Genomic DNA, 20991 nt, shown 5'->3' on the forward strand with positions numbered 1-20991 from the left:
GGAAAAACATCATCTGAAAGGAAAGAACAAACAAACCATAAGGACCATGACAATTCCAAGTCAGGAGCAATCAAAAGCCATAGGCAATTTGAACTACGCAACACTGAGTAATCCTAATGTTACTTTGCACAAAGTTTTAGGTCAATGATGACGGCTGGAGGGAGCAACATGTGTAAAAATTTAATCAGTGTTAAAATTATATCCCTCCTTTTCACAGACAAATTCCATCATTCAAAACTCTATTTAAGCAGTGACTTCTACACAAGACTTTTTGCCTACTCCAGGCAAGCTGAATTTAGACATTTTAACAAGGGTAACCCAGAAATTGGCACAGGAACTTTATGCTTCTAACCCTTATCAACAACTCAGGAAAGGCGATCTGGTCATAAACCACCTGCCACTTCTTGGATATTTCAGGGAGTAATTGGTTCTGACCATGATGTTCCCCACATTAGCAAACCACTCCACATCTGTCCTTCCCTTAAACCAGCCAAGATCCTGAACCCTTCCCCAGCAGAAACTCCTCTATCTAGGGAGCTAATTGTTCTTGATAAAAGAACACCAAAAAATCTGGAACTACCCTGCCACCACTCCCCCCCACCCCAAAATCCCTGTCTCAAATAACAAGCATTTTACAAAGCTCATACATCTCCTTGCTTCTTCCACTGCCGCCTTAATCTATGAAGTCCAGATTTTGCCCTTGAGTGAATGATTCTACAATTGCAGGAGACTTTTCTCAGACAGAAAGTTCATGTCTCTGCAGAACTAATGATGGGATAATGGATAATACAGGTGTTCAGCACTTTGTCCTCAGGCCACCAGCCCTGTGACCCACATATCTTTTTCTGTCTGCTCTTCACTGATGCCCCAATACGCTATAGTCCTAAATGCACTGGGTTTGGAGTCAGAAGAAAAGAATATATATTCTAGCTCTGCCATTTCCTAGTTCTATAACCTTGATCAAATCTTGATTTCTGTGAATCTTAGTTTCTCATATATAAAATGTGAATAGTACTTATAAATAAGCCAGTCAGATGGGTAGTGAAAAGAGCAAATGAAATATTGTATAGAAACAGGGAGGGAGGGAAGGAAGGGAGGAAAGAAGGGAGGGAGGGAAGGAAGGGAGGAAAGAAGGGAGGGAGAGAGGAAGGAGGGAGGGAATGAGGAAGGAAGGAAAGAAGGGAGGGAGAGAGGAAGGAGGGAGGGAGTGAGGAAGGAAGGAAAGAAGGGAGGGAGGAGAGAAAGCTGGCTTTGGAGTTTGAGGCCCTGAGTTCAAATCTTACTACTTTACTGTTTGAGGCTCAGAGAATTTAAGGGGTTGTTTCAAGACCCACTTCCTCATTTGTAAAATGGGACGGGGTTGGAAGAGGTGATTTCTAACACTTTTTTTTTTCCAGCTTCAACTCATATGGTCTTCCAGAAATACAAACCCCCAACAACTAGACATTAGAGAGAGACTAGAATTGAAGTTTCCAAACAGACTAATGAAGAAACATGCTAGAGGGATTAATTTGATGGGGAGAAATACATGCCACGGGGAAAGTCAAGGAATGGCTCACTCAAGATTCTTTTTACAGATACGGAAAGACAGGTGCACACTCATTTATGTGTGTGATATAAACATGTGTAAATACATGTATGCACATACCTGTACAAACCTATATATTCATACCTATACACACATGAAATATGTATATACACACGGCTTCTACTGGAGACAAAGACTAGTTATGTGACCCTACCCATATCACTTCATCTGTTAAACAGGGATAATAACAGTACCTCTCTCTTTCGATTTTTGTGAGGATAGAATGAGATTTAAAACAAAGTACTTTGCAAAGCTTAAAGCACACATAAAAAAACTATTTAGACAACTAGCTAAGTACACATGTATGTGGGTGTGCATGTATCATTTTGTATCTATAATATATATACAAACATATACACATGTTTGTGGGTGAATGTTATCTAATAACTGCATCTTTACACATATACATACATTATATATTTTCCCCCCCTTAAACCAGCTCTCCTTAAAGACCTTTCTTCCTTTTTTGAGCATTCCCAGCAGGGTTGTTGGAATGTTATGAGTTCCTGAAGTTAACCCATCTTACACCCTCCCATCCAAAGAAAGCTGCTTCCAGGAGAAGTCAGTGTTCCCCTGGCAGACCCCACAAGCTTTGGCACATAAATTCCCCCAGGGGCCCCGCCAGATCCCAAACCCACACAAAGGCATCTCTTTGCAAACAGGTTAGCCTATCAAAGGAAGGGCTCCTTGCTGATGGATGCCAGCACTTTTCTAGGTTTTAGTTAAAATGGTACCAAGGAGAAAGAAAGAGTTATGGAAGAGGAATGAATCATCTTCAGGTGCCTCCGGGACATCCCATCTGCTGTTCCCCCAGCACCCCAAACTCAGTCTAATGGTGGGCTTATCTTACCTCAAAAATTTGCTCCCCTTCATTCTGACTTCCCCATTTCTACAACTGCTTTTCTGGAAGCCTTTCTGCTCTCTCTCCTAGCCAGTTACCAAGTTGTGGTTCAAATTTCATATATTCTCAACTTCTTACTCTCCAATCTCTCTCCATATTACCACCATTGGTCCTGTCATCCTCCTCTCCCAGATCCTTCAGGAACACAATTTGAGAATTTTTTTCCCCAAAGTCTCTCGTCCTAACCCCAATACTTCAAAGCCTTCCTTGTCTTTATTCTTCCCTCCCTCCAATTCATCTTTCACACACATGCCAAATGAGTCTAAGATGCACAGAATTAGATAATATATTTTAAAGCACTTTGCAATTCTTAAAATGTCGATATTCACATAAGCCATTTTTGTTATTATTATTAATCTGACCAGAGGATCATCATTTTGAAATTGTGAGTGAATTTGGACGGCATCTGGTCCAATCTCACCTCTAACTTCTTTTCAAATGAAAGCGCTGGGCACTGGTGAGGATCAAGCAATTTGCCAAGGCCCCACAGGTGGCAAGGGGCAGATTATGGAGCTGCAGCCTGGCCTGAATCCCAAGTCTAGCCTGTCACTTCTTGGCTCAAAATAATCCTTCAAAAGCTTCCTATTCCCCTCTGAATAAAGTTAGGTAGATATTCCAAGTCCTCCACAACATGGTATTTCTATTTCTCCTACTCCTTCGCCACAATAATCTATCTATAACTGAGTCACAATTGTCCTTACTTTATCTTCTTCCCAGCTCCCTGCCTTAACTGTTGGACCTGGTTCTCGAGTATGAAATCTGCTCAACTGCTGGATTCTTACTCATTTTTAGGATCAACCGAATGAATAGGTGAAGTTTGGCATAGAGAAGGACATAGCTAGATGAGGCAAGATAGCTTTCTTCAAATGTGTGAAGAGCCATCTTTGTGCAGGAGGGACTAAAATGGTCTCTTCAGTCCCAGGGGACAGAACCAGAAAGAATGGAGTCATTTAGGCTTGCTTGGAGGAAAACTGGAGGGTCACCAGTGGCCTTGGAAAGTGGTGAGCTCCCCCTTCATTCCAAGTCTTCAGGAAGAGTCTCTGGCTATATGTCAAGTGTGGAGTAATGAAAACCCCTGGTAATGGTGCAATTATATCTGAGGTGGGATTTGAATTCATGTGTCTTCTAAATCCAATATTCATTCCATCATATCAAGGTGTCAGAGAGAGAGAGAGCTCTTGTGAAATGTACTCTTTGTAGACTACTCATCTTTCTGAAGGTAAATATAGCTGTAGAAATTGTACTACTTTTGGCATTTTGTTCAAGAATCAAGAAATTAGTCCAATAAATCACAGCATCAGCTGCCTGAGATTACAATTCTAAGCAGTGAATTCTAAATCCTAATACTATAACCATATGTGGTTAATGAAATATTTATTCCCTCCTTCATGGTCTAATTCAGGTACCGCCTTCTCTATGAAGCCTTCCCTAATCCTCCCAAAAGCTGCCTTAAACATAGCGGGTGCTTAATAAACAGTTGTAAACAATTCAAAATAATTATTTTTTCTATTGGAAAACAATCTCTTATAAACCATTTCAAAATAGGCACCAGACTGCTGAATTAAATATTTTCTGCCAAATACCCTAATTTCCATTCACTATTCTTTTTGTGACTTTTCTTTTCTTTTTTTTTTTTTTTTTTTTTGGTCAGTAATTCCTTTTCATATAACTCTCCTCTCCATTATCCTTCTCAGAACTCCTTCAGGTGATCTTTATTGGAAAAAAGAGCTAGAAGAGATGAAGGCCACAGAGGGAGGAGTAAATGAAGTCTCCTTCCTATCTCAGAAGACACCTTGGGGATGACCTAATCTAGCCCCATACCCCCAACCTCCTGATCCCCTGAACCCCCTCATTGTACAATGGAGGAAACTGGGACCCTAAGAGAGGAGATGGTCTGACCAAGTCACTGAGGGGATCGATGGGAGCAAGCCCAGTCCCAAGGCCTCCTGTTCTAAGTCTGATACTCATCCCACTATGGACTCTGCATCTCTCTCAAGTCTCTGAATCATCCTGGCTGCTCATCGAGGCACCCTGGAGAGATCCCTTCCCTGACTCCCAGGTCTCTTTCCTCAGAGAATTTGTTAAGTTCAGAAGACATCAGTAGATAGATGTGGGAATTTGGGAAACATTAGTCGACTTTGGATTATACTTTTACTCAAAATGAATTTCGTCTGCCTGGAAGGTTTATAATCCTCTGGGGGTATTCCCAGCCACCTGCAACTTCCAAGGTGATTAGAGTCACAAACACCTAGGTGTCACTGGCAAACTGAGCCAATTCGCCATCCACTTCCTCCTCTGAACAATTAATACATTTAATGACTCTGACCAGAGATGGAATCCGAAGGCACCTTCTATTAACCTCTCCCCACTACCACCAGCAGCAGCGGGTCTATACAGGATCCTTAGGCCTCCTATCACTTAATTGTTTTTTTAATCCACAACAAGGACTGCACTCCACCCTGTGGTTTTATTCCCTCTTAATCTTTTATGAGGGATCTTATTAAAAGCTTTTAGAAAACACAAGTAAATGGTGCCCACTAGGTCATCTTTATTATTTTAGAAACTTTTTTTCCCAAAGAAATTACCTATTTTAACATTTTAATGAGTTTTTAAAAGACCATTCTCAAGTGCCATCAAAGCTGCCACACTAACTCACCCGTAGGAGAGTATTGTTCAGTTTCCCTAGGAGAAAGGCCACAAGAACTCCTGGGATTCCCTAAGGTTCCAAGACCATCACTCGACAGAGTGGATCCTGCTCAAACTTCCATCCAATGGGGCCAATTACGCTTTCTAGTCCCATCCCCACCAATTGAAAATCCATCCTAGCTCTCTGCACTCCACCCCACCTGCCACAGGTGTGGAATCCACTCTGGGAGCTCCTGGAGAAGAGGGGCTGCTTGCCTTGCTATCTGGGCACTCAGCACAGGGCTCTGTACATGTGCTTAACGTGGTCCTTTGCTCATTCACTCTTTAGTTCATTAACCCACACACACACACCTCCGCCAGTCAGGCAGGCTTTTTGAGGGGTCCATGATTAAACAAAACACGTGCTCGAAGGCCATCTCATCTGACTCTAACTGTATCATCTTCCCGTGGTTAGGGGGATGAGGGGGGGGGGGGGGGGGGGGGGGGGGGGGGGGAATCTCCCAGCCTCACAGCTGCCCCCTATCTGTAAGAAGCTTGGGCCAGCTTGTTGATATTTGGACACCATTTATTTTCCCTGGTAACACCTGTTTCATTGCCGCTATTATTTTTAATTAGCACTTTGCAGCAGACTCAGCCCTGAGCTCTGGGGCAGGTTTTCCTCCTGATGGAACAATTAAAGATGCACAAGGGGGGGGGGCAGGGTCCTGGTCCTCCAAAATGATTTTCTTGGCAGGTTTAAAGGTAAATCATCTAGTTAAATGGATATTCCTTGAAGAGATGCCTTCAGGCAAGGTTCAAACACTTCAGTGTCATTCTGGAATTCCTGTCTGATGTGATGGATTCAGGCCAAGATAGATGGTCAATATAATCCAAGCTACTAATCTGAGAATTGTCAATCTTCATTTCATTTGACAAGCATTCATCAAGCACCTACTATGGGCCAGGAACTGCTCATTATAGACCTACCTACTGGTTCTACTTGACGCAATAACTTCAAATCACCCTCTCCCCTAAATATTTATGTAAGATTATTATTACTAATTCACTTGGGGAAACCATGCAAATCATTCCCCAAAATCATTACTATCATAGTAGTGACATTAACAAGTTCAAAGAAAAAAATCAAAATGAAAGTAGACTCCTGATTAGCCTTCTTCATCCTTGGGGTAATAATTTACCAGTATCAAGTCAAAAGAGCACATCCATTAAAAGCCTTGATAATTTGACCACAATGGCTCCTGGAAAAGGCAAAGTTATTCTTGATTCTGAGTCCCACTGCTCATATCTCAGGTATGAACTCCACTGGGAGACCCATGAAAACAGTAAGCCAAATCGCTCCATTCCAGGAAGGTAACATTTCAGATTTTAGAAAGTGGGGGTAGGGAAGGAGGTAAGTAAACAGGAAACTGGAAAAGCAATTTAGATCACTTGCTATTCAAAAAGAAAGGAAAACAAATGGCACCTATCTCTATGACATGCATATCCTCATTCTCCAAATCCACTTCACACTTGGGTTATAATCTCCCTCTCCCCAAATTCGTTCCCAAATTTTTCTGGATCTTAGGTTTCTTGCAAATCCAAAAACCATGCAGGCTGTCCACAGCCATTCTCCTTGACCTGTCTGCAGCATCTGACATTAATCCCATTGCATGATCCCAATTTTCCCATGACCTCTCTGGTGCCATTTCATCTTCTTCTCTAAATGTAACTGTTTCTGTAGTTTCTCCTTTTGGACCTCTTCTATGGACTTTCTTCCTTTGTGATCTCATTTATTTCTACAATTTCAACTATAGTGGGTTTAGTTGGTAAAAGTGTCGGGACTTGGGTTCAATCGTCTTCCTTTTGGCTTTGATCTGTTGAGTGTTGGGCAAGTTAGGCAGACCCTCTGTTATGCATCTGTAAAATGAAAGATCCACTCACTAAACATCTGCTAACAACCTATCTCTAAAACAACGTCCAAATTAATCTATCTCCCCAGTCCCTAAAACTTTCCCAAGTGTAGCACTGCATCTCCAACTAATTATCTTTTAGGCATTTCCACTTGGATTTTCAGTTCCTCAGACTCTTAAAACTAAACTCAGTCTTTCCTCCATTAACATACTCCTCTTCCAAACTTTATTTTTTTTAAGAGAATTACTGCCTATCTCCTCAAATGGCAAGAAATCTGAATCATCCCCAATAGTCAGTCTCCAAGTTCTATCTACCTCAATGAATATGGCTTCACTGCTAGGGGTAGCCCTTTTAAAACAGCGAACCTCAGCCCATCCATGCCTTCTTCTGTGCAAAGCTTGCCTGTATCTTCCTGAAAAGGATGTGCTGGGGATTTTGTACTTATTCATATGACATAATATTAGGTACCAAAGGAGCATACGCTCACTCCTTCTACCACAACTGCCTTTTCTCTTCATACAAGTCTTTGATGACATCCTTTATACTGTTTCTGCTACACAATGTCAGCTATTTCTATCTACCATGCATTTCTCCGCTATTCTTTCAGTGACCCACAATTATAATTCTTAAGAGAATGTATACTTTCTGAAGCAGTCTTATGGCATCTCCTGAAGAGCGCTAGGATTATATAGCTTGTTGTTCCACAAAGAAACTCCAGGGTTTTAGGAGTAGTACTGAGCAATACTTCAAATGCAACCCGGAGCATTCTCCTCTGTAATTCTGGGCCCAGTTCATTTTCCCTCTGCAGTCTTTCCAAGATCTATAAATTGTTGGATCAGCTCTAAAGGCTGTTCATCCAACTGTATTCATAGCCTGTACCCCCCCACACACACACACACACAAAGGATCCTTCCATTTCCTTTTTCCTGTGTTGATAGTACAGCCAAATTCTTGAGTGGTTATGGATGTCATTTAGGAAGCTCTGCAATATTCCAGTGTCATCTGTAGAAGAGATCATCAGAACATCTCTATTTCACAGGGAATCCTTCTTCCATTTGCATCTTGCACAAGACATCTACCAGGTCAGTGGCAAACTCCTTTGGCAAGCACACCACTCTCATGTTAAATGCCTCCCTGGGCATTAATAAAGGGGTCAGACAAAGCGTGCTTTTGTGCCTTTCAAGGGATTTTGTATGGTTCCAATACATGCAAGGAAGATATCCAATGGAAAGAAAGTTTTTATGGATATTATTTACTAAATCATGGGGTTTGGAGACAAACAACAAGAACAGTAAAATCTTGCATTTTCCACCTTCTCTATTCTGCAGTCAGTGTCTCTCAAGTATGTCTCTTCATTTCCACTGCTCCTAGTCAGGCAGCCATCCCCCTTCTTGGACTATTGCAGTAGCTTAATTTGCCTCCTCCACTCCAACCCACTGCTTCCAGATTAGTCTTCCTAAAATCCAGCTCTGCTCATCTCACTCTCCTACTAATAAACCCTCCGTGGTTTCCCACTATCTAGCAAATTAGGTCTGCAAGAGTTCGAGATATGCCAAAATCTGGCCAGCCTGCCCTTCCAACAAGATCAAGTATAGAAAATGTTGTTCTAATTTTAAGGCCCTACAGAAATGTCAGCTATTAGAAATTACCTTTCAAGTCTCATCTCCCACCAGGACTCCTACACATTCCTTTTGTGTAAACAACACTAGATTGCTCAACTTCTATTCTTCAAACATGTTCTGTGCTTTCTTCCATAACAAGTTCTCTGTCTAGAATGCTCTGCCCCTACCTGCCTATTGAAATCTTACCCATTCTAAAGGTGGTATTCAAATGCTTCTTCATCCTCATCTCTCCTCCAATGGACATGACACCTCATTCTCAATACTTCTTATAATTAGTCCTCTCCCCCATTTTGGCCTTTGGGGGACCACCCCAAAGCTGGTCAAGTCAAGAATCTCAAGAGCTCATTCACAGAGCTGTTAGACTGGTGCACGAAAGAGCTGCTGATGGATACAACCTCCCTTACTCAAGAGTTACTAGATCTCCCTCATCTCCTTGGCAAATGAATATTTCCCAGCAGGCTCCACTATGTCCTCAAGTAACAACATTGATGTCGTGCACATCAAGATTTACGAAGTGTTTTATGAACACTGTCTTATTATCACTTCCTTTTTATAGATGAAGAAATTAAAGCTGAAAGAAATTTCTTCTTCCAGGGTCACACAATTAGGAGATGTTTGGAAGCCGCATCTGAAGCTGAGTCTCCCTGACCTGGCCTGATCCCAAGGCAAAGATTCCATCTATGGCACTATGGAGCTCAAGGGGCAAACAAGAAAGTACTAGGTTACATTTAAGCTCCAGGTGAAAATGGAATGGACTTTCCTCTTGGTACAGTAGTGATAACACTTTTTTTCTTAACTTTTCCTAGACCATTAATCCGTTAAAATGGACTGAACTATCAGAATCTGGAGAATGCTCTCTCATCAAAATAAGATGACCACCAGGAAGAATAATCACTTATCTTTGGCACAGGCAACCAAGAGAAGGAGGGGGAGAGAGGGAACTCAAATCTGTTTCTTTTTTTCTTTTGTTTTGTTTTTGAGGCAATTGGGGTTAAGTGTCAAGTGTTTGAGGTCGGATTTGAACTCAGGTCCTCCTGACTTCAGGGCTAGTGCTCTATCTACTGCGTCACTAGCTGCCCCAGGGGAGCTCGAATCTGGCCTTAAATACTTAGTAGCTGCATGATGTTGGACAAGATACTTAAATCATCTGCCTCAGTTTCCTCATCTGTAAAATGGGGCTTATAATAGCACCTCCCTCTCAGGGTTATGAGGACCAAATGAGATAACATTTGTAAAGGGTTTTGCAAAACTCCAAGTTCTAAGTAAGTGCCAGTTGTTATTATTGTCATAATTATCAGCATTAAAGCCTTTATGAGCCAGATAATTAAGATGAAAAAGAAAGTATGAAGTAAACAGTTAAAAAATCTTTTAAAAGTATGTTGAAATTGGCATAAACTTTTTATGCATATGAAGTCTGAGCCCTCTGTAAAAAGCAAACCATGGTAATAGGTAAGGTGATAGTTGTTAATCTGGTAAATCTAGGCTGCCACATGCTAAAGAGAGTTTCTGGCAATGGAGAGTTAAGTTTACTTTCCTGATAAGAATCAGCTAAATACAGACTGGTTTGACCAGTACCCTGAGTGCAGGATCAGAGCAAAGAAAAAAAGCGGAAAAAAAAAAAGGTGAAAGAATCTTAAGGTCAATCTGGTTTTGCTAACATTCTAGACATAGCCGACTACTGCTACTAAACGCTCAGTTGGTAATGCGAGCAGGAAGGCTGGGCATTTCTAATCGCCAAATCGAGGTTCCTACAGCATTGCGGGGGACCTCTCGGGGCTGTCCCAACATCTGGATCTTTGCTCAGAAAGAGGAACAAAAGAAATCCATTCCAAATCCGATCTGGAACAGAACAATTATGTCTGGCTATCTTCTAGGCAATCGTGTCACATAACTGTTCTTGTTCTGAAGGGTCAACTGTAGAATTGAAGATGTTACTTTGGTTCACCTCAGGGTGAGATAAAAAGCAGCCTTGCTTAGCCCGACTGAAAGTTAAGATATAGTGCTAGGTACTGACTATTACTTTCTGAAGATCCAAGGGTTTGTTTAAGCAATCGCTGGCTTCCCTCAAAGGCTCCCCAAATTGAGCAATACAATTATTTTCCCCCCTTCAAGACTCTAGCTGTTGAGTAAGAGCTTTTTCCTCAGGGCTTCCTCTAATGAGATTTATGGTCATTCACCTAATCTCCCTGTACATACAACAAACACAACTATAAGGTAAGGAGACCGACTTCCAAGAACCATGCAAGAACCTGACTTCATGACTCTCCGGTAAGACCCCCTCCAGCAGAACTCCCTAGGGACCCGCATGCCCAGCCACCCAACTTCATTGCTATTCCCTTTGGACACGAGAGTGTCTCATTTTTTAGCTTCTGAGAGAAGATGAAACAAAAATGACTCTAAATAAGAAAAAAAAAAAATCATGACAGGCACCAAGAAAAATAAACACCAATCTCAGACACAGGAGCTTGCTTCATCTGGGGAGATACTCTTGTGGATGATTTTCCCCTTCGATAGATAGCCAAAACCAATATGGCTCTCATGCCAGGGAGTATAAGTTCCCTGAGGACAGGGACTGTGTCCTTTCTGCCTTTGCATCCATTCTGCCTAATTCACTGCCTGGCACATCCTAGGTACTGAACAAATGTTTATTGGGTGAATGCCCAGTCTTAAATGATTGCTTTCCTTATTTTCTTTCGGTTTTAATTCTGAGCAGGAACTATTACTAATTTGGCCTGAGTGGAGAAGAAACAAATTATTCCTGAGACTTTATAAAACTCCCTTCTCAGAAAAAGCCTCCCCTCTGACATTTGAAATTACCTAAGTCGTTGCTATGATCAATGGGTATTTCATTGACTAGGAGTGACATTTATAGATTTTTAAAGGAATCACCTCTTCAGTCAGGACTTCTCCCTTGAGATGTGTCCTTTTATTATGTCCTCTTGATTTCTTTAAAATTCTTAAAAAAAAAAACTCTTTTCTTAAGGGATGTCATGTAACTTGAAAATTCAAGGACTTTACAATGATGTCAATCAATGGTCTGGATATGTTTTCTTTGATGAGAAGCTACTGCTCTATTTAACCTCAAATATGATCATAGATTTAGAGCTGGAAGGGACTTTATGCTTAATCATTGCTGGCCTAATAACTAATTACAAGATATAGATGACATTTACTTGCAAAGAGCATCAAATATGATTGCACCTCCAGGTGCATGGTGTGTTTGGGGGGGAGACACAAAGGAGGGGGATACATTGAGAGAACAAACACAAGAAAAGTTTTTCAAGAAGCAGCTTTTGCAGAATGGAGAGAACCCGAGGGAGGAACCAATTGGATAACTTTTTAGACTTACATCCCCCCCACAGCTTCCCATAGGCTGCTAACTCATGGCCATCACCCAAAGTTAACTCCTCCCCATGGGGTCAAACTTGCTCTCCAGCCCAGCAGCCCCATCCTTCCGGACACCGACAAGCGCGCCTTCCTCCATGGCAAAGGAACACTATGTGGTTCAGCCTGCACAAGAACATTTAGCATTAGTTTCCCTTTAAAATGAACATTATACCTAATGCCAGGGGCAGTGGGGAGTCGAAAGCAAACCCACCAGACGTATAAATCAAAGCAGCGGCTTCTGAATTAGCCCATCTCCCTCATGCAGTATTTAAATATTTACTTCATTCTCTCTTCCCTACACTTACATTGTCTCTATCCAGGAGAGTATCAGAATTAGCCTAGAAAGCAGCGCTGGGAAACTAAAGGATTTCATAGGCCAAATCAATCCAGATTCGACTCTTAACAGCGGTACCACCAGGGGGAAAGGGAAACATAGAAAACAGTTAATTCTTGGCTTGTTGTTTTGGCTTCAGGCAAGGGAAGGTGTACATGCTGCTTTGGAGGGAGAGCTTGGAACATGCTGAGGCTGGGCCCTGCTCCAAGAGCCCCAAGGGGGACAGTGCTGGCTCCTAAATCTGGAAACACAGAGGGCTCTTCTCCAACAGGTAGAAGAGTCCTGGGCAGGGGGGAGAGAGAACAGAAGGGGGGTGTCCTTGGGATCCTTCCCCTTACCCCACGTCCGGCTGCCTGGGCCCAGGGGAGTGGGGCTGGGGTAAGAAGAAAGGGAGGGCACGGAGGAAAGTAGAAGGCTCTTCAGAAAGCTGATGGGTGTGAGGAATGAGTATTAATTAAAAAGTCATCCTGAAACAATGGTCTTTTCATATATCGAGCCTGCCCGACACAAAGCTGAGCTTGTTCTAGTGGGAGGGTTCGGTTTTAACTTCTTTTTTCCCCCAATCATTTCCTAGTGTCGTGGCAACTTTCGGCTTCTTGGCCTATTCAGGGCCACAACCACTAGACAGCCGGAGGATCCTCCCAACGTGCCTGTTGTACTTTGTAAGGAATGGGGTTCGGAGACAAAGACACAAGGGAAGCTTCTGAGACCCAAGGAAACCCCGGGTGCTCTGCGGAGAAGCCCCCCCCCCCCCAACAGTGGGCCGTTCATCACATAGACATTTCCCTCTTAAAACTGTCCCAGAGCCGCCGTAGCCCTGCAAACAAGGCCGGCAGTCATGTGCCTGGAATAGATACTCTAACAAGGAACAGAAAAGGCTATTAAAACCTAGCAGAGTCAGACTGTACAAATCGGCTCCTTTTGACTCAGGACAACTGAATTCAGTACATCTTCTCTATGGACAAAGCACTGTCCACTACGCATCGGGAAATTATTTTTTTAAATGCCCTTCTTCCCAGATGCTTATACTCTGCCGTACGGACACACACGAGTCTGCCATGATGCAAAAGACCAAAGGGCGGCCGGGCTGGAGAGCCATGAGACATCTGGGGTGGGGGGGAAGCCTCTCCTGGAGGAGCCCGAGGGGGGCTGCCCCAGCCGGACTCACAAGGCCGGGCTGAAGGCAGAAACAGGGGAGCCCCGCCACGGGCAAGGGAACAGAAGCCCAGCCCGGGGAGGGACCAGCTAGGAACGGAGGGCAGGAAAGCTCATCGTGTGGCTGGGAGCAACAGGTTAAGGCTGGGGAGCCAAGCCCAGTCTAAAGAGGGCCTGGGACACGAGCGGCACCCTGTTTCAGTCAGTGGAGAGAGGAGGGCAGGGAGGAAATGGCACCCACAAGCACCCACTATGTGTGATGCACACTGCAGCGCTTGCTGCCCAACAACCCTCCGTGGGAGGTGCTAGTAATGTCCCCACTGTACAGCCAAGGAAACCAAGGCCGGCGGTGAGGGGTGACTGCCTGGGTCACACAGCTAGGAAGCATTCATTGAAGCAAAGTTTGAACTCAGCCCTTTCTGACTACAGGCCCGGTGTTCTACCCACTGTGCTGCCCAGCACTACCAGGGGAAGACAGCTGGAAAGGCAGAGAGGGTCCCAATAAACCAAGGGGCTGCCCCTGAATGAGGAGGGGAGCTTGGGGCCTCGTTCATTGAGACTCCGAAGGGCTGGGCTCCCCTCCGGACCGGAACAGCATTCTGAGGGACCAGTGGGTCATCCAGGTGGAGATAGCTACCAAGTACTAGAAACAGAGAATTAAGGCACTAACCCCAACAGAAGCAATCATTAGGCTCAGGTTAATAGGTTGGATTACCAAGGGAGACAAAGGGAAAAAAGTGGAGAATTAGGAGGAAAACCACAAGAAGCCCAACCCTTGCATTTCCTGGAAGCCCAGAGAGGTTAAATGATATGTTCATTCCAACAGCAGAAAGCCCACACATCCCTGAAAAGTTTTGCCCGGGCACCACCTCCAGGAGGAGGGTCTTTTTTGATCTCCACCACCCTCATCATTCCCTACCTCAAGAAATAATTTTTAATTACTTCTGATGGGCTTTATATGCATTTATCTAGGGTGCTATGGTATCTTCCCAGTAAAATGGAAGTTCCTTGAGGTCTGGGATTATTTTATTTTGGTCTTTTGGCCCCAAATGCCTAGCACAGTATCTGAGACATAGTATGCATTTAATGAAATTTTATTTCATGTGTACTTGTGGCCGTTAGTGACAGCAGCGCAAAGTTCAATCTATCAGCCTTCCTCAAACATCCAAAGCATTAAGGACTTGCCATATAGCCCATTTCCTAGCTCTTTCCTCCTTCACTCTAGGACCTTCTAAGACACTGATGAACCACAGATAATTTTTAAAATTTCAATTCAAGCACTGACTATGCTCTATTATGCAGTTCAGAATCATTCAACATATTTATTTTGAAATCTAGTGACACTCTATAGGCCATACACAAATTTCCATGAAGGAAGCTAAATTCTGCAAAGAACATAGAAATATCTTCAGGAAGATTTCTACAAGCCCTATACATCACTGATCAAAATTTCCATTACTTATTTTTTTTTCCAAACATACATACCTTCGGCACTTACAGTAAATACCATAAATAATTAAAACTAAGTAACCTAAGTACGTTTTGTGAAGTACTACCCTTGATTTTTTTTTTAAGCTGGGCTCTCAATAACTTGCAAGATTCAATAATTTACAAAAAGGTTTCCTGATACCAGCATAAACAGTGGCATTCAATTGTGTGACTACCTTCCCTAAATTTTTTGATATTAAGTACTCTATGAATCTATGAAAGATAAACACATTCCCAGAGGAACAAAAAGTGACTCTTGTCAGGAACAAACACTCCTTTTACCACCAAATTTATTGTTCTTGGAGCAAACATGGTCTCATGATCAGGAGGCCTTCACCATGTTGCATTAAGTCATTACCAAAAAGTTATGCATAAAATAAAAAGTTATACATAAAATAAATACAGCTACTTCCCATCTACTTTCACTAAAAGTGCTTTTTTTGAGGAAAAAAAATGGGGCTTCTTTATATACACAAATACAGTGTTGGAGACAAATCAGTGGGTCACAAAAATAGAGAGGGGTCTCTCCAGGAACTGCAAGTTAACAACAAAAGGACTTAAAAAAAAATTAAATGGATTTCCACAATACCATAAGTAAAAACTCTGAAAACTAATGTTAAGTGGCAGAAAATGTAGGAAAATATAGGTCCTAAGAGTCAAAACTTCCCCATTCCCTTTCTCTTTTCAACAGAAGGGAACCTATTTTGGGAGGGGCGCTTTTGTAAGAGCACAAGATTCAACTCCCAAGGTGCATTTCAACCTCCAAACAATGCTCCTTGTCCCAGAACATTCACTGTCAATTCTTCTACCTCATGTAGAATCCTCCCTTCTACTTTATGAAGTACAATTAAAATTCCACATAAATCAAGTCTTCAGTCTCCACATGACCAACCTGTCCCTTTCTTTTTACCATCTACGACAGGAAATCCCATAAAAAACGGATACATGATGTGAAAAGAAACCTAAACTTCTTATGCAACAGACGGTACACAGCATACGAAAACAGAAAGAGACTATCGGGATTACCATGGGGGCTTGCCAAAGGTCAGCTAGCCAGTGGGTAGCAAAAGCTAGGCCAGACCCAGGCCTCTTCCCTCCTAAGCCAACACATATTCTAACTCCCTGGGTGCCAGGCCACAGCCCAGAACTGCTAAGCTCTGCCAGTGCATGGAGTCTCAGGGATGTTATTAATGACATGTTATTTAATGCCTGATCCATAAAAGTGCACATTGATCAAGCAGAGTATACTGTCCTGAATCTAGGTGAAATATCAAATGACAAATGAGGTAATGTATGTAAAGCACTTTGCAAACTATATAAATGTCAGCTATTATTACTTTGAAAAGTCTAACATTTCATACAAAATATCTATAGATATCATCAATTCAGTTATACAGAACAAGTCTCAAAATTTACAGTGACCGGTTCATTTTTTACTTCTAGAAATTGACTGGCACCAAGCTTGCACAATATGGCATGAGATAAAGGGCTCTGGCTCTAGAAGTCAGAGGTCCTTAGCTTTGAATCCAAGCTCTATCATCTAGTCTATATGTGTGCAATAGCAAATCATTTCAAGTCTCGGGACCTCAGTTTCCTTAGCCGTGAAATGAAAGGATTGAACTAGAGATCTTCTAAGATCCTTTCCAGTTCTAAATTTATGATGATAAAATTATATTCAAGTGTCACCAGACAAGAAGATTTACTTATTTTTTATAGTTACAAACTGGCATTCCAGAGATATTCTTTTAAAATGTTAATGTAAAACATATATCTATTTTTAAAAATATTCTTTTAAATTCTTTTAATCCCTACACAGCAGGGATTGTTAACCTTTTTTGTGTGTCATGAATCTCTCTGAGAGTCTGGCAAAGCCTATGGACTCCTTATCAGGATAATGTCTTTTACCCAAATTCCACATTGCTTTTGTCACTCTATTTTTATGCATGTAGCGATACATTCTGACACAGTATGAATGTCCTAAACACCATGAAAAATACATTTCCACACCCTAGCTGATATATGATCAAAGACTGCGAACTGACATTTCTCAGAGGAAGAAATATAAGTTATTGACAAATCTGAGATGTTCCAAATCACTATCAACTGAAAAAATGCAAATTAAAGCAATTTTGAGATTCTACTTCTGTTCATCAGATTGTCAAAAATGACCAAAGTCACCTGCTTCACTCCCTCCTCTAGAGCCATAAAAACCCAGTAGCCAGACACAGATCAGGAGATGGTCCTGGATCCATAGAGAGACACCTTGGTCTGATCAAGACTTAACAGGTCTCAGTTTGAGGCAAATAATTTCTATTTACTGAGGGTCCAACTGGCTTCTTCATCATTTTGACTAGATACTATTGTGTATTATTGTTCTCTTCTCATATGTCCCTTGAAGGGAGAGGCAAAAGAGACTGTCAGGACCTCAATGAAAGCCAAATTCTGATTCAGTGCAGGGAAAACTACACTGAAAAGGCTAAACTCTTGGGGAAAAAAAAAAACCCTACAACCTGTCCTAAGTAGAAGACCCTGGAACAGAGTTCAAGAACCCAGGTTTTTCCAGTATTTATTAAATTCCTGCAATTTGAAGGAACACTGGGAAGGAAGGAAGGAACACTGGGAAGGAAGGAAGGAAGGAAGGAACACTGGGAAGGAAGGAAGGAAGGAAGGAACACTGGGAAGGAAGGAAGGAACACTGGGAAGGAAGGAAGGAAGGAAGGAACACTGGGAAGGAAGGAAGGAAGGAAGGAACACTGGGAAGGAAGGAAGGAAGGAACACTGGGAAGGAAGGAAGGAAGGAACACTGGGAAGGAAGGAAGGAAGGAAGGAAGGAACACTGGGAAGGAAGGAAGGAAGGAAGGAAGGAACACTGGGAAGGAAGGAAGGAAGGAAGGAAGGAACACTGGGAAGGAAGGAAGGAAGGAAGGAAGGAAGGAAGGAAGGAAGGAAGGAAGGAAGGAAGGAAGGAAGGAAGGAAGGAAGGAAGGCTGAGAAGGAAGGAAGGAAGGATGAGAAGGAAGGAAGGAAGGCTGAGAAGGAAGGAAGGAAGGCAGGCAGGAAGGCAGGAAGGAAGGAAGGATGAGAAGGAAGGAAGGAAGGCTGAGAAGGAAGGAAGGAAGGCTGAGAAGGAAGGAAGGAAGGAAGGCTGAGAAGGAAGGAAGGGAAGGAAGGAAGGAAGGAAGGAAGGAAGGAAGGAAGGAAGGGAAGGAAGGAAGGAAGGAAGGAAGGAAGGAAGGAAGGAAGGAAGGAAGGAACGAACACTGGGAAGGAAGGAAGGACCATACAATTTGTTCCCTGTCATTTGCACACTAGACAACAAAGCAAGCAGTTGGGTTGCATTAATTCTTTTTTGTTGTGGGCAGCAATTCATAATATAATCCAGGATAATCATAATTTAAGATGCACTAAATTCAAGAGGCACCGTTATCAGAGGGCGAGCAGAGCTCCATCTCTGTCACCCCTCCCAATCTCCCAGTGGCCGGTAGGCCCGACTTTGGCCCGGGACCCACCAGCACCTGGAGAGGACGGATCTCTCCTGTCTCTTGCCGCCCATGCCAGTCAGAGAGCACTTCCCACCCTTCCAGGGCAGATCCCACTCCCTCGTGGGTTTTCGGTGGCATCTCCCAAGAGGAAGCGCGCTGTGAGAGAAGAGAGAACTGGCACAGAGGAAACACCTCTGGGAGAAGTCCTCACCAGGCACAGCAGAGCTCTAGCTTCAAGCACATCCTCCTCCCCTGAAGAAAGGCCTGGGAGGCGGCGCAGAAGCCGCACACCCGGCGGCCAGCCCCGACGGCGCCCACTTCTCCAGCCTGACGGCCGGGAGCCCAAAGACGGCTCTGCTAATGCTCCTTCTCGAGGGGTTTCACAAACACAGGAACCCCTCACCTGGGTCTGTGGCAGCCGGGCCCGGGAGCGACCCCCACGGATGGGCCCGAAAGCGGGAGCCTCCCCTTCCCGAGCCCAGCCCAGGGCTACCCTCTGTGGGCGTCCCTGCCGGCTCGGGGATCCCGCTGTCGTCCTCGGTGCTGCTGCCACTCACATGAGCCACGTCATCGGCCATAAACATGAAGGGAAATTAAAGGGCAGGAGACAAGAGAGAACTCCAGAAAAATAAGGACATCCTGAGCCTGGGGGTGGAAGTCCGGAGGTAGAAGCCCGGAGTGCCGCCCAAAGGGAGAAGGACCGATCCGGGCTCTCCTCACTTCCCACGGGGGCCCAGGCCTGGGCCCGGGCAGGGCCCAATGGAGCCGGCATCTTCCCTGCCGCGCCGCCGGGCAAAGCAGGGCCAGGATCGCCCTGGCGTCACCACGTCGCTCTGGAAGCAGAGCGGGTGCGACACGGGGGAGAAGGAAAACCTGGTCAAAAGGAGAGGCCGGGAGCGGTCCCGGGGCCTGACCCCGGGCAGGAGGCAACGGCGCTGACAGCGCGACCATGTGGGACACGTGCTGAACTGGGGCGGCCCGAACCTGGGGCCCCGAGGGCCGCAGCCGACCCTGCCCAGAGCCAGCCTGAGGGCCAGAGCCATCCCTCAGCCCAATGACTCCCACATGACGAAACACGGGGGACTCACCAAGCAGGACAAGACGGAAGGCCTGGCCAGCCTGGGGGCGGTGGGGGGGGAGCCACAGAGCAGCCCGGAGAGCCCGGCCCCGAGCCGGGGGCCGGGGCCCAAGCTCCGCGGGGCCGGGCCTCAGCCACGGGCCGGCACACCCGCTGGGCGCCGGGGCTTGTGGGCCCGCCTGCGGGCGCCGGGCCCAGTCACGGCCGGGCTCTGGCCCTGCTGGCCTGCCGGGGCTTGTGGCCCAAGCCTGTGGCCCGGGCGCCGGGGGTTTCAGGGTCCGGCCGGCTCACCCCGGGCTGCCGGGGCTTGTGGGCCCAAGCTCTGCGGGGCTGCCGGGGGGCTCAGTCACGGCCGGCTCTGGGCCCCGCGGGGCTGCCGGGGGGCTTGTGGGCCCAAGCTCTGCGGGGCTGCCGGGGGGCTCAGTCACGGCCGGCTCTGGGCCCCGCGGGGCTCTCCTCGGCAGACACGCGGGGATGGTTCCCTCCCTTTACTCAGCTCATTTCACAAGTGAGGAAACTGAGGCAGGCGGGGCAGCGAGGGTCCCCAGCCGGGGCCTGAGACAGGACTCGAACTCGGGAAGAGGGGCGGCGCCCGGCCTGGCTCCACGCCGCCCTTGGCTCCGCCCGCCAGCCTCCCCGAGCAGTCCCTCCTTCCCGCCCCATCAATATGCGAGAGCCCCTGCTGCCCCACCGGGCCTCTGTCATGGGCGCTGCAGCTGCATGGGCATGGGCTTAGGAGGAGGGAGGGGAGGAGGGGAGGGAGGGAAGGGGGGAAGGGAAAGAGGAGGGAAGGGAGGAGGGAAGAGGGAAGGGAGGAGGAAGGAGGGAAAGGGGAGGGAAGAGTTCTCTTAGCCAGAAGATGACGAGACAAGCAAGGTGACGCCGCGGGGCCCCCGCTGCTCCGGGCCAGATGCTGGGCCCAGAGCTTCACCGCGTTACCTAGCTTGCTCCCCGCGCCAGCCCCCCATTACTAGCCAGGCAGGGAGGGCGACTTGCTCCGGGACACGGGCTCCTGGGGTCCGAGGCAGCATCTGCACGCGGGCCCTTCCACCTCCAGGTCCGGGCAGAGCAGCAGGCCTCCCGGGGGCCGCCCTGCCTTCAGTGGTGGGAAGGCTCTCAGCCCCGTCCCACCGAGGGGCCTCGGAAAGTCCCTGGGCCAGGGCAGAACAAGCAAGGCCGGCAGCCCCCGCAGGCTGAGCCACCAGAAAGCCCTCCCTTCCCCCGCCGGAGGCTCGCAGGCCCTGAGGGATCTGCCCAGGCTCGCAGCGGGGTGAGAGGTAGGGCTTAAAGGCCAGGCCTAGGACTCTGCGCCCGGAAACCCGCTGCCCCTTGTGTCTGTCTGTATGCACATTGACAGGTGCGATGGGAAGTCGGGGAAATCTTTGCACATAACGTCAGAGGACCCCCAAAGCAACAGGAG

At 45.7% G+C, this 20991-nt stretch overlaps 1 protein-coding gene across 1 annotated transcript in view; it reads right to left on the reverse strand.

The window, feature by feature from the left end:
* The window catches only part of ZFHX3 (zinc finger homeobox 3), a 282114-nt gene that overhangs the window by 220083 nt on the left and 41040 nt on the right, over positions 1–20991 (reverse strand).

The sequence above is a fragment of the Sarcophilus harrisii genome, chromosome 2 (genome assembly GCF_902635505.1).
Source record: "Sarcophilus harrisii chromosome 2, mSarHar1.11, whole genome shotgun sequence".
NCBI lineage: Eukaryota > Metazoa > Chordata > Mammalia > Dasyuromorphia > Dasyuridae > Sarcophilus > Sarcophilus harrisii.